Raw genomic sequence first — 11532 nt, forward strand, 5'->3', positions numbered from 1 at the left:
TTTTAATGAGGCTAGCAGCCTCTGATTTAACCTGCTTTACAGATTTAACAGTGGCCTGCCAATTTCCAAGGCCCCGGGAAACCTGGCAGTTAAAGAGAGGCGAGGACAGCTTCGGGGAGAAGGTAATTGCCTTTACAGCACTCCTTGTGGGCCAGGAAGAGCAGGACTGCTTCCTCCCAGCACCCCCAAGACTCCTCCCATACGAAGACTCCCGGGGTCCAGGATTGGACCTCCCCCGGTGTTGGGGATTGGCCCCCCAGGATCGGACACCCCACTTGGGGTATGGGCTCCTGTGTCCTGCTTCGGAGTTCTCCCCTCCCAACTAGATGTCAAGCCTGTCAATCAGACTGACTTCCGGGTGGGGCGGGGTGGGGGGGGAACCCATCAAGGACAAAAGACTCCACAGTATGCGGGGAAATCCAGGTTTCCCCTCCGAAACTCCGCCCCCCGCCTATGTAACTCGCCCCTGTTAATATCCTGGCTTATGCATAATTATGATAGTGAGCTAAGCAGGGAAACTTCGAAGCAAGCATACTTCACTTCAGGTCAGCATAGCACTTGTTTTAAACTTTTCGCTATAAACTACACCATTATTGGAAAATCTAGCTTTGGATTCTGTCCTTGTAACAAATTTATAATTGATTTGGCCAGAAGCCCTAATGATCACTGTAACCATTATAGCCCATTCTTGATGTCGACTGCATCATTGAGCAGTTCATTGAACTATATAGGATACTTAAAGAGGTAGAGAAAGTAAATCCAGAACATTACTTTGAGAAACAACAGGGCAGCAGGACAGAAGGGCACATATTCAGGCTTGTGAAGTTTAGGGAGTACGAACAGCTGAAAGCATTACCAGGAAGGGCGGTTGATGCCAAGATATGGGACTTATTTAAAAACATCTGGATACTTAAATGGGAATAGAGTACAGCCAATATTTTAATCTTACAATAAGGATTCCCAATTATGCACACCGTTAAATTTGAATTGATGTGCAGGTCTCTCTCAGTCACATTGGAGGGAATTTTGACCCCCAAGAACTAATGGGTTGGAAGCGAATGTGGGGATAAAATGTTTTGATTTTTAGAGCGGGAGCGCAACCCGGCACCAACGCCCACATTTCTGGGTTTAATGGAAGCGCGTTTGGATGCTGGTGAGAAACCTACTGAGGTTGGGGATTTCCTAATTGGATGTGGGGGGGGGGGTGGCGGGGGGAGGATGCTCAGGAAACTGACATGGGGGAATGGAGCTGAGTTTGAGGTTGGTATTTAAACTTGTCATTGACCCATCTGAATAAAGCTCACTTATTGCAGCTGTTGTCTCAGTTCCTTCTGGCAAAGGTTCGCCTGATGCGAAACATAACAAATGAAATCCTGTAGTCCGCTCCTACCACCAGCACCAACCGCCCCCTGCCCCCACCCCACCCCTCCTTTTGTACTAAATAGTCCTTTAACCACTCATCCACCCATTGCACATCCGCCCAATGGGTCCCATCATGTATAGACATTCATCATGGCATAAGTGAAAGGGCGAGTTTGCCCTTGGGACGCAATATTGGGCAAGACGTGGAAGTGGTGCAAATCATTACATTTTATGTGGCATTATAAAAAAAAGGAAATTTAACAACATAACATTTTGCCAAACACTCATGTGCATACCCCTGGTGAATTACAATTTCTTCAAGCTCCCTCCCGCTTCTATGTGTTGCATCCTGTGTGGCGTCAACAGAGGTAGAGGCAGGCTGCTCAGATCCCTGCCTTGAGTGCTGAGATGCTTTTGTTGCCCTCTGGGTTTTGGAGCCCCTGAGGGCCCCACCAACAATTGCTCCACCTGCACCTGTGCCAGGGCAGACTCAGCCATCAGGAGACGAGGAAGCATTTCGGGTATTGGCTGAGTGGGGGGGTCAACGGGTGAGAAGTGGGAACGCTTTGAGTGGAGATCCCACTTCCATGTCCCCTTTCGCCATCATCCCTCTCCTGGGCCAGCGTCACATCACTCCTACCACTCTGCTGCAGACCAGATTAGTGAAGATTAGTGATGTGCTGTAAGGCCATGGATAAGGTATCTGTAATCCTGCTTAAGGTGGCAGACAAGTTGGCATTTAAAGTCTGCACAGCCGTGCAAATGGCCTGTATGGACTCATTTTAGAGCCGTGCTTGAAGCTCCATGGAGGTGGCCACTCTCTCAGTGGCAGACATTCTAACAATTCCCTGCGTCACCAATGCACTGGTGATCCAGTCGGACTTCTCCATCTCTCCACTATTGTGGAGAGTGTGCGTGCCACGGCTGTCAGTACCTGGCTATGTTGCTGATGCACCTCCATGATGATTCTCCTTCTCAATGATAGCCCTCAGGGTTCAGCACCTGTGTCCAGTTAAGCAGAGCTTGGAGAGGATTGTGCCCTATGATGCGGACTCTCCACAGCTGTCCCTGCAACCAGTGTCTGCTCGTGCTCACTTGTGAGGTGTGAATGACCAGGTGAAAACCCAACTAACTCTCTAACTGGAGCCACCAAAGTGCCAGTATGTGTGCTGGTGCATGGCTGTATGTCCTGTGATGGTTAACCCTCAGAAGGAATGAGGTCCTCTCAGGAACCATCCATATGGATGTCCTGTGACAGTGGCTGTACGCGTGAAGGCCCTGGAAGACAAAAGAAAGTGATATGATTTAGTCATGGCAAAGGCACAATCTTGACAATCACCATACTCAGTCTTCTCATAGTTCAGTCATTGATGAAATGAATTTAGCATATGTGCGTCAGAGATATTTGTAATTCTGTCACCAGCTATCTGTGAGCTCCCTGTCTCTCCATCTCTGACTGAGAGAGACACAAATGTGCCACTTATCTCCAGGACTTCCTCCTCTGTACCTGTGAGCTACCCACCGCCCCCCCATTCCCCTCCTTCCGATTAATATCAGGGCCATTGTCACTGCTCCTTCTTCCCCAGTTACCTAACCCTAACTGGGAGAAATCAGTCACGTTCCGTGTACGCTCTACAATTAAGGCTATCTGCGGGGCCTTAAGAGAAGAATCAACAAAAGTGGTTCCTGTTTTTGAAGTTCTCCTCACAGCCACCATTTTGATATTATGTCTATTTTGATTTAAAGATCTCCAAAAACTCCACAGAATTTGTGGGAGGGAAATGGTAAATCTCAGCCATACCTGCAGATGAACCATTCAAGCAGGCCAGAGCACTATAAATCAGTTACCTCCAGACTGAAGATTTTCTATATGATTGAGAAACCATCATTTATTTCACAAATGTCTGAGTCCACCTTAACGTCTGATTACTAATGAAGAAAGAAAGTCTTGCATTGATATAGCGCCTTTCACGACCACAAGACATCCCAAAGCGCTTTACAGCCAATGAAGTACTTCTGGAGTGTAGTCACTGTTGTAATGTGGGGAACGCGGCAGCCAATTTGCGCACAGCAAGCTCCCACAAACAGCAATGTGATAATAACCAGATAATCTGTTTTTGTGATGTTGATTGAGGGATAAATATTGGCCAGGACACCGGGGATAACTCCCCTGCTCTTCTTCAAAATAATGCCATGGGATCTTTTACGTCCACCTGAGAGAGCAGACGGGGCCTCGATTTAACAACTCATCCAAAAGACAGCACCGCCAACAGTGCAGCACTCCCTCAGTACTGCACTGGAGTGTCAGTCTAGATTTTTGTGCTCAAGTCTCTGGAGTGGGACTTGAACCCACAACCTTCTGACTCAGAGGCGATAGTGCTACCCACTTTTTTTTATTAATATACTTTATTGAACATTAAGAACATTTACAACATCGTGATCATTTCATTGTATGATACAAATCAATTCCGCTGCTCTGCACAGCCATTCCGCCACCACATTTTAACATCAAAACCTGAAGTTTAATTTGTCTCCTGTAACATATATTAATCGATTGTACTTTAAAAATTGGTTGTAAAATACTATCCTTAAATTCCTTTCTGAATAGAACATCCACAGAGCCTTATAATGATCTTTCAGCTTATATTTAAAATACTCTTTTAGATTGATTCTCCTCCCCTTAAAAAACAGAGCATTCCTTCTTTGCACAATCACGAATCTAGCCAAACTGAACATTAAATTAATTGCCACTCCGCTAGACTCGGGCAGACTCTCCTGCAATCCCCATCTCAAAATTGAGTCCCACGGGATTCCCATTCTCACTCTTCAGTCCCCACCCAGCAAAAAAGCTTCACACAACTGTCGAACATAGTACTTAAAGTCATTTAACTGCGGACATAACACCAGTAAATGGGACAGAGTCTCATCCCATGTCCCACACACTGGGCAAGTTGCCGCCTCCACTCGTCCAATCTTGCACAAGACCGTCATGGTAAAAATCCAGTTATGAGCCAATTTAAAATCCAGTTCAATCCATTCTGGACATTTAAAATTCACCCACACTCTCTTCCAAATCCTGTTGAAGTCCAGCTGTGGGTATATACTCTGCCAAAACTCCTGACCAGCAGGTGTCTTGAATCTCCATTCTCTAAATACCTCATAGAAATCTCGAGTATTACAGTTGTCAAATTGGACTTACTCTCCCCCTTTCTCCAGTACAAAGCTTGGAAAAGCAGGACGCATTTTACTTCCTTTGGAGATTTCCGCATTTATTTCTTCCATCCAATCCTGTGGCATTGCCCTCACAATCTTCTCATAGATGATTCCTATTGCTTTTTCCTCTACCTCCTGATCCTCCTCCCACACCATGTCCCTCACTATCGCTTCCGGCAACCAACCTGGAATTACCTCGTATAATACATCTTTCACAGATATAATCCCAGCTTTTATAAAAGCTTGATTAAATAAAACCTTTCCTTCGATGTTGACCCACCTGTTCAAAAATAAGGGCTGTTCTAAAAATTCCTCAGCCCCCTTTGGCATAAACTGCACACTTTTTAACAATTGGGCCCAAGTCTCTACAACCCCCTTATAAAACCTAGGGAGAAGTTTAATCGATTTCAAAAACATATTATTGTATTCATATACAATATCCCCTGCCCTCCTATCCCACTTCCTTTTAAAAAATGCTCAGAACAACTCTTCCAAAAACTTGTATTTGACTTCTGAAGAAATCTCTTCACCCAGTTGATTCTAAAGGATTTTTCTTCAAATCAATATCTGTGAAATTGAGTCCTCCCTGATTTCTCCATCCAATGATGGTATTGTAAGCCACCAAGGCTGGTTTCCCTTCCCATAAAAACCTCACACAAGCCTCTCGGATGGACTTTTCTGCCCACTCAGGAATATCTTCCACCATCAATAAGTACCATAGCTTAGATAGCAGGAGAGCAGACACCACTGTTGCTCTTCCTTGCACTTTCAACCACCTTCTTTCCCATCTTCCCAAAATCTTTTTAATTTTCATAACCTTCGGTTCCCAATTTAATCGACCCACTTCATCCCTGTCTTTCTTGCACCCCATATGCACCCCCAGAACTTCCAAAACTTCCATCACCTTAAAGGGACATTCCCCCAACCCTTCCTCCCTACCCCTCCCTGCAACCAGGCATTGGGACTTACTATAATTCACTCTGGCTCCTGAAGCTCTACAATATTCCTCCACTACATCCATAGCTTTCCTCACTGACTCCCCATTTCTCAATATTAAGGTTGTGTCATCTGCATATTGGTGTATCACCGACACCAGCCCAGAACTGGGGACCACAATCCTAACTACACCTTGTTTCTTTCGCATCATGTAACCTAATGGTTCTGCTACCAACGTGTACAACAATGGGGACAGGGGACAACCCTGTCTCACTGATCTCTGTATCGGAAAATACTTGGATAAAAAACCATTACATTTAACACAGCTAAATATGTTTGAATAAAAAATCCTTATCCACTGAATGAAATTTTCCTTGAAACCAAATGCTTCCAAAACCTTCAATAAAAACTCATGAGAGACCCTATCAAAGGCTTTCTCTTGATCTATCTTTAATACATAAGCCTCCCTCCCACTCTCTTCCATGAGCTCTATCGCATCTCGGATTGGGACCACAGAGTCTGCGATGTCCCGGCCTATGACTCCTCCATAGGACTGAGAGGGCCAAACTAACTGCGGTAACACCTCCTTCAAACGATTTGCCATAACCCTCGCCAAGATCTTATAATCCACATTTAATAATGTGATGGGCCTCCAATTCTTCAGATCCCATCTATCCCCTTTATATTTTTATAAGCTAAGCTTATGATACCTCTCCTCATAGATGGGGCCAGGCTTCCCTCAATTTTAATTTCCTTAAAAACTTCTAAGAGCAATGGACTTAAACTCTCAAAAAATTCTTTATAAAATTCTGCACTTAGTCCATCGGACGCTAGGCTTCCCCCCCCTTCATTTCACTTATTGCTGCTTTTATTTCCGCTAATCCTACTTCTTTGTCACACTTGCTTCTCTCATCCTCCTTTAAACCCTCTTCAATAAAAGCAGTAACCTTCTCCATCGCCAAATTGAAAATGTCTTCTTTAGTATATAACTCTTGATAAAAGCTGCTAGCCGCCTCTAAAATCTCCCCACTTTCATGAATGATCTTCTCCCCAACCTTCAACTCTTCAATTAACGATAATCTCTGTCGCAGCTTCTCTTGCTCTAGAAAATATCTAGTGCATCTTTCGCCCTCCAATGCATCTCTAGCCTTTGCACGGAGAATGGCCCCCTTGCATTTTTCAGCTTGCAATAATTCCCACTCTTCCTTTAGCACCCGGAACTTAGTCTCCGCTCCCTTATCCCCTCCGTCAACTGCTTTACAGACATCCGTAAACCTTTTGTTTATATTCTCTTCTCAACGCTGGTTAGCTGCCGCCCTCTTTTTCCCATAACGTACTGAAAAAACTTTTACCTCATTTGAAATTGTCCCACCAAACTCTTCTTTCTTTCAAGAACAAAGGTTCCTTCCGAGCATTCTTTATTATATTTATAATCCCTTCTTTATAAGCAATTTCTTTCAGGTATTGATTGTTTAAAATCCACACCCCTGAACCGATCTTAACTCTGCTGTTCCTAATTCTAAGAACCAAAGCCGAGTGATCACTAAAAAATACTTTTTTATAATAAATCTCCATCACCTCAGAACTTAACCCTTCCCGCATTAACACAAAATCTATTTGGCTCTGTTTTAAAACATCACCCACCCAACCTGATCTGGAGAACTCCCTTTTTATGGGGTTCCGGTCCCTCCATAAGTCTCTCAAATTTAAAGTTGCCATCATTTTTACAATCATCCCTCTGGAGTTATCATCCTTAAAGGTCATCTGGGCTGAAATGTCCATCCGAGATAAAAATACATTAAAATCCCCCACTATACAAGGATTTTCCACCTCTGCCGCTTCAGTGAATAACTCGCGACGCTTGCAATGGTCGTTCGGTGCATAGATATTAAAGAGATCGCAATTAAATCCCTCCATTTTTACCCTTAGCCGTAAAAATCTCCCCTCAGTGTCCTTGTCCACCAAGGCAACGTTCTCTTTTATGGACGGACTCACCAAAACAGCCACCCCTCTACGGTTATTGTTTGCACAACTTGCAAACACCTCTCCCTTCCAAACTTTCTGCACTCTTTCTAGGATATCCTCATCCCAAAAGGTTTCTTGCAGACACAACAAGTCCATACCTTTAAAACCCTGCAACAGCTGCTGCAATTTCTTCTCACTCCTCAGTCCGTTCACATTAATCGAGACCAATGTAATCATGGCTCCAAAAAAGGGAAGTATGCCTGATAATCTCCCCATCATTTAATCTCTGGCCCTTCCCTCCTCACATGCTCCTTCCCAACTTTTCGGCCAGCTGTTGCTTTTTCCTGCAGCCTCCGACACTTTTTCACCTCCTGTTTGAACCTTCCCTGCTGTTTCAGCCTCTTCCTTGCATTAAGTTTGGGCCCAGGAGCTGCCCTTTCTCCCTCCTTCGGCCCCTCACTAACCTTTCCCTTTCCACATGATGCCACCCCACCCCCAACTTCCATGTCTCTGTCCCCCTCTAATTCCTCACTCTCAAGCTCTTCTGCAACCCTCTGTGCCTGCTCCCCGTCAGATACATAATCCTGCTCCCCGTCAGATACATCATCTCCCATAGAGAGTCTTCCTGCTATCGCGGTTTCTCCAACAGTGCCGCTCCCTTCGACCACATCTCCACCTCTGACCCTTGCTCCCTGTTCCTTCTCCCTAGGGGACAATGGCGCACCTATATTGTTCCCTTCTGGCGTCTTTGTCTCGCCAATCCCGTCCTGCTGCCCCTTTAAGGCTCCTGCCTCTTGCACCCTCTCCTTGTCTTGCCCCCTCCTGCTCACTGAGATGTCCGACTTCCCGTCTTTCTTTGGAGTACTTACATTTACCACGCACCCTGCTCCCGCCTCCTCTCCCCCCGTGGACACCAGATTCTTTAGGGAGAGCTGAACCGTATTAAGGCTCAAGTCTGCACTCGACCCTTGCTGCCCGCTGCTGTCTTTGTTCTTTTCCACAGTACTTGGTGTGTTTTCTGCCATCTCCATCCTGTTCTCTGCTCCGCAATTTTCTGTCTCTTCCTGTGCTCTTTTCTCCTTCAATTTACCAGCTGTGTCCTCCGACTGCTCCGCTCCTCCAGCCATTCCACTCACATCTCCTGCTCCTTCTCCCATCTCCTCATCACTCATAGAGCTTCCTTCTGCCTCACACTCACAGTGGGTGGGGCCTTTGTGACACACCCCACAGCTCGCTGCCTTGCAACTCCGAGCGATGTGTCCAGACTCAATGCAATTATAACAGTACAAGTCTGGACAGTTTCTTACAAGATGGTCGTGTCCAAGACAATAATAGCAAACCTTCACTTGGTTATCATGCAGCACTCGAAAGTACTGCACTCCTTCCAGTGTCTCGAATTTCATGCTGTATGGTAATGACCTCACCCCCTCTGGGAACTGCACCTTTACGTAACGGGTTCCATCTGCTACCCGTGTTCCTGGATAGTACCTCCTCTTTATTGCTGAGCAAATTTTAATGTCCCATGACTCCAACTTTTTGATTAGCACTTCGTCCTCAATATAAACTGGCAAGTTTAAGAATGAGACCACCACCTCTTCCGAATATAGCAGAGATACCTCCAAGGACTTATCGCTAACTTTCAGACTGAGTAAAAGTCTTTCCACCTCCTCTCAGCCACTGACCGTCACCTTGAACCCAACATTCGGCTTTGGTCGGCAGGCAAAGCAGCGTCCCTTGCCACAGTCCTCATGTACCGCTTGGATAATATCCCAAGCTCATATCTCCTTATCCTCGCACTGAACCATCACCGTGTTTTCTTTTCCAAACCTCCTGGGGTCCCGGCCCAAATCTTTGGGCCTTTTTCTTTCCCTTCCAACCACAGTTTCTTCCCTAATTAAATTCCTCTTGGGAACACTGTCCTCTGAGGGGCTCAGCACTCCGGACCCCTCAGCAGCCACCTGGCTGATTTTTGTGGACCAAAAAGGCCCTAAAACCTGAAAACAAAAACCCCAAAACCCACCACCAACTTTTTACCAACTCACTCCAACTCCCTGCTGCAATCAGGCAACCAGTAACACCTGGTTCACTCTGGACAGTTTCTTACAAGATGAGAGTGCTACCACTGAGCCACAGCTGACTCGCTAAAGCTGACACTCTACTGTAAAGAATTGCTCTCACGTTGGTTGTAGACTTACCGGTGGATATCCCTGTTTCCACTAGGCATGCTCTCCCTTCAGTCTCTCTAAGGAGACAGTTATGCTGCCACTTTATAGCATCAATACAAAGAATGTGGGTGCTCATCCACACAAAATGTTGCAGCATAATTTAGGTGTTGAGCCTTCATGCCTATGTGCACTGAAGTGCTGAGATGGTCCTAAGGACCTTTTGGGAACTTTAAAAACTTCAAATGGAATTACTTTAATGTCAGGGCAAAGTAGACGGTCCCACTGCTCTCTCCTAATATAAAGAAATTAGCCATTGTTGTCACTGCACAAGCTGCCAGTCATATTGAGATCGATCTGCAGTTTAACAAAGGAATGCTGTCTGTCCACTGCAGTTGGCAGATCCTGAACTCAGGCCAGTAGCTGCAGGACAACGACAGCTTGATATTGCTATTGAACCAATCAGCTGTTCACAATGAGAACAGAAGGGGATCTTCACTGTGTTGCATTTGCAAGCTTTCAATACCTCTAGGATTTGTTTGGAATAAAATAAAATCAAAGACATGCTGTTTGAAGAATATCCTTAGAAGTGTGAAACCTCTGTTGCATAATTCAGACTCCTTTTGTAAAGAAGCTCAAGGCAGTATTGATATGTTATTCTGAAAGGGGATATTTTTTAACCATGCTTTAGAAATCATTTTGAGAAGAGTATGGTTAATAGCATACACACTGAAATAAAACTCGGTGGCAAGCAGGCATATCTTACTCCAACTAAAATGGCTTAGGCAGTCTAACTCATGCTGCCAGCATGGTCAAGAGATGGGCACTTGTTTAAATCTACTTTGGCAATAGCCTGGGATAATTTCCTTCTGGTCAAAATTATTTTTACCTCCGACTATTTCATTTGGAATCGACATTCTTACTAAACCAGGCTTGGTGCCTCCAGGAGATTTAACTTGCCCATATTGATCTCAACATAAACTCAAATCATTTTGTCAGGCCTACTTTTCATGTGTAACTGAAACTATGGAAGAATTATGAACTAATTGCTCCATCCTGCATTCCCAGTGGGGAAGTTGCACTTGAATGAGTGGGGGTTGGAGATAGAGCTACAATATTATAACACCAGTTCCATGACCCACATTGCCTACAACGACAGCTCACCGTTCAGAGCACAGGATCATAGAACAAACTCTATGGAAACCACTCAACTGTGGATTTGACAAATCATCCAAAGAGTGCAATATGTTCTGAGGAGAAGACTGAAATTCAGGGCCCTTTGGTATCTGTTATGAGGTAAATGTTTAATTGTATTTTATGATACACTATAATCAACTCAAAAATCAGACTATCCGGTCCAAACTAAGCCAGATACAGGGAGGGGACCAGACTGGTGGAGGTGGGGTCATGAATCAGAATCTGAATCCAAATGTAATCTTAAGTCTAAATTTATCTGGTCATTATCACATTGCTGTTTGTGGGAGCTTGTTGTGTGCAAATTGGCTGCTGCGTTTCCTACATTATAACAGTGGCTACACTTTAAAAGTACTTCATTGGCTGTAAAGCGCTTTGGGATGTACTGAGGTTGTGAAAGACGCTATATAAATGGAGGTCCTTTTTTTCTTTATTGAACCCCCAGCAGATAGTAATTGCCTATGTCAGTCCATGTGGATATACATGGAATGCTGCATCTTCAGTGTGATTGATTCACAGCAGAAAGTCTCAACGCATTAAGCAAATACTGTCGCAGCCAAGTATACTGAATTGCAGGTGTTATATCTGAGTTAATAAAAAGACGTCATACAGACTTTACTGCAGGACTATGTTTGTTGATTTCTGGCTAATTCTGAAAGATAACTGACCTTTATGTAATTGCCATGCATACAAAAAAAAA

General features: G+C 44.7%; 1 pseudogene; it reads right to left on the reverse strand.

Annotated features, from left to right (window-relative positions):
• Window positions 1-1591: 1591 nt before the first annotated feature.
• On the reverse strand, window positions 1592-10555 carry LOC147106723 (uncharacterized; annotated as a pseudogene).
• Window positions 10556-11532: the final 977 nt, after the last annotated feature.

This window comes from Somniosus microcephalus, chromosome 15 (assembly GCF_052327205.1).
Source record: "Somniosus microcephalus isolate GS21.2 chromosome 15, FLI_Smic_1.0, whole genome shotgun sequence".
NCBI lineage: Eukaryota > Metazoa > Chordata > Chondrichthyes > Squaliformes > Somniosidae > Somniosus > Somniosus microcephalus.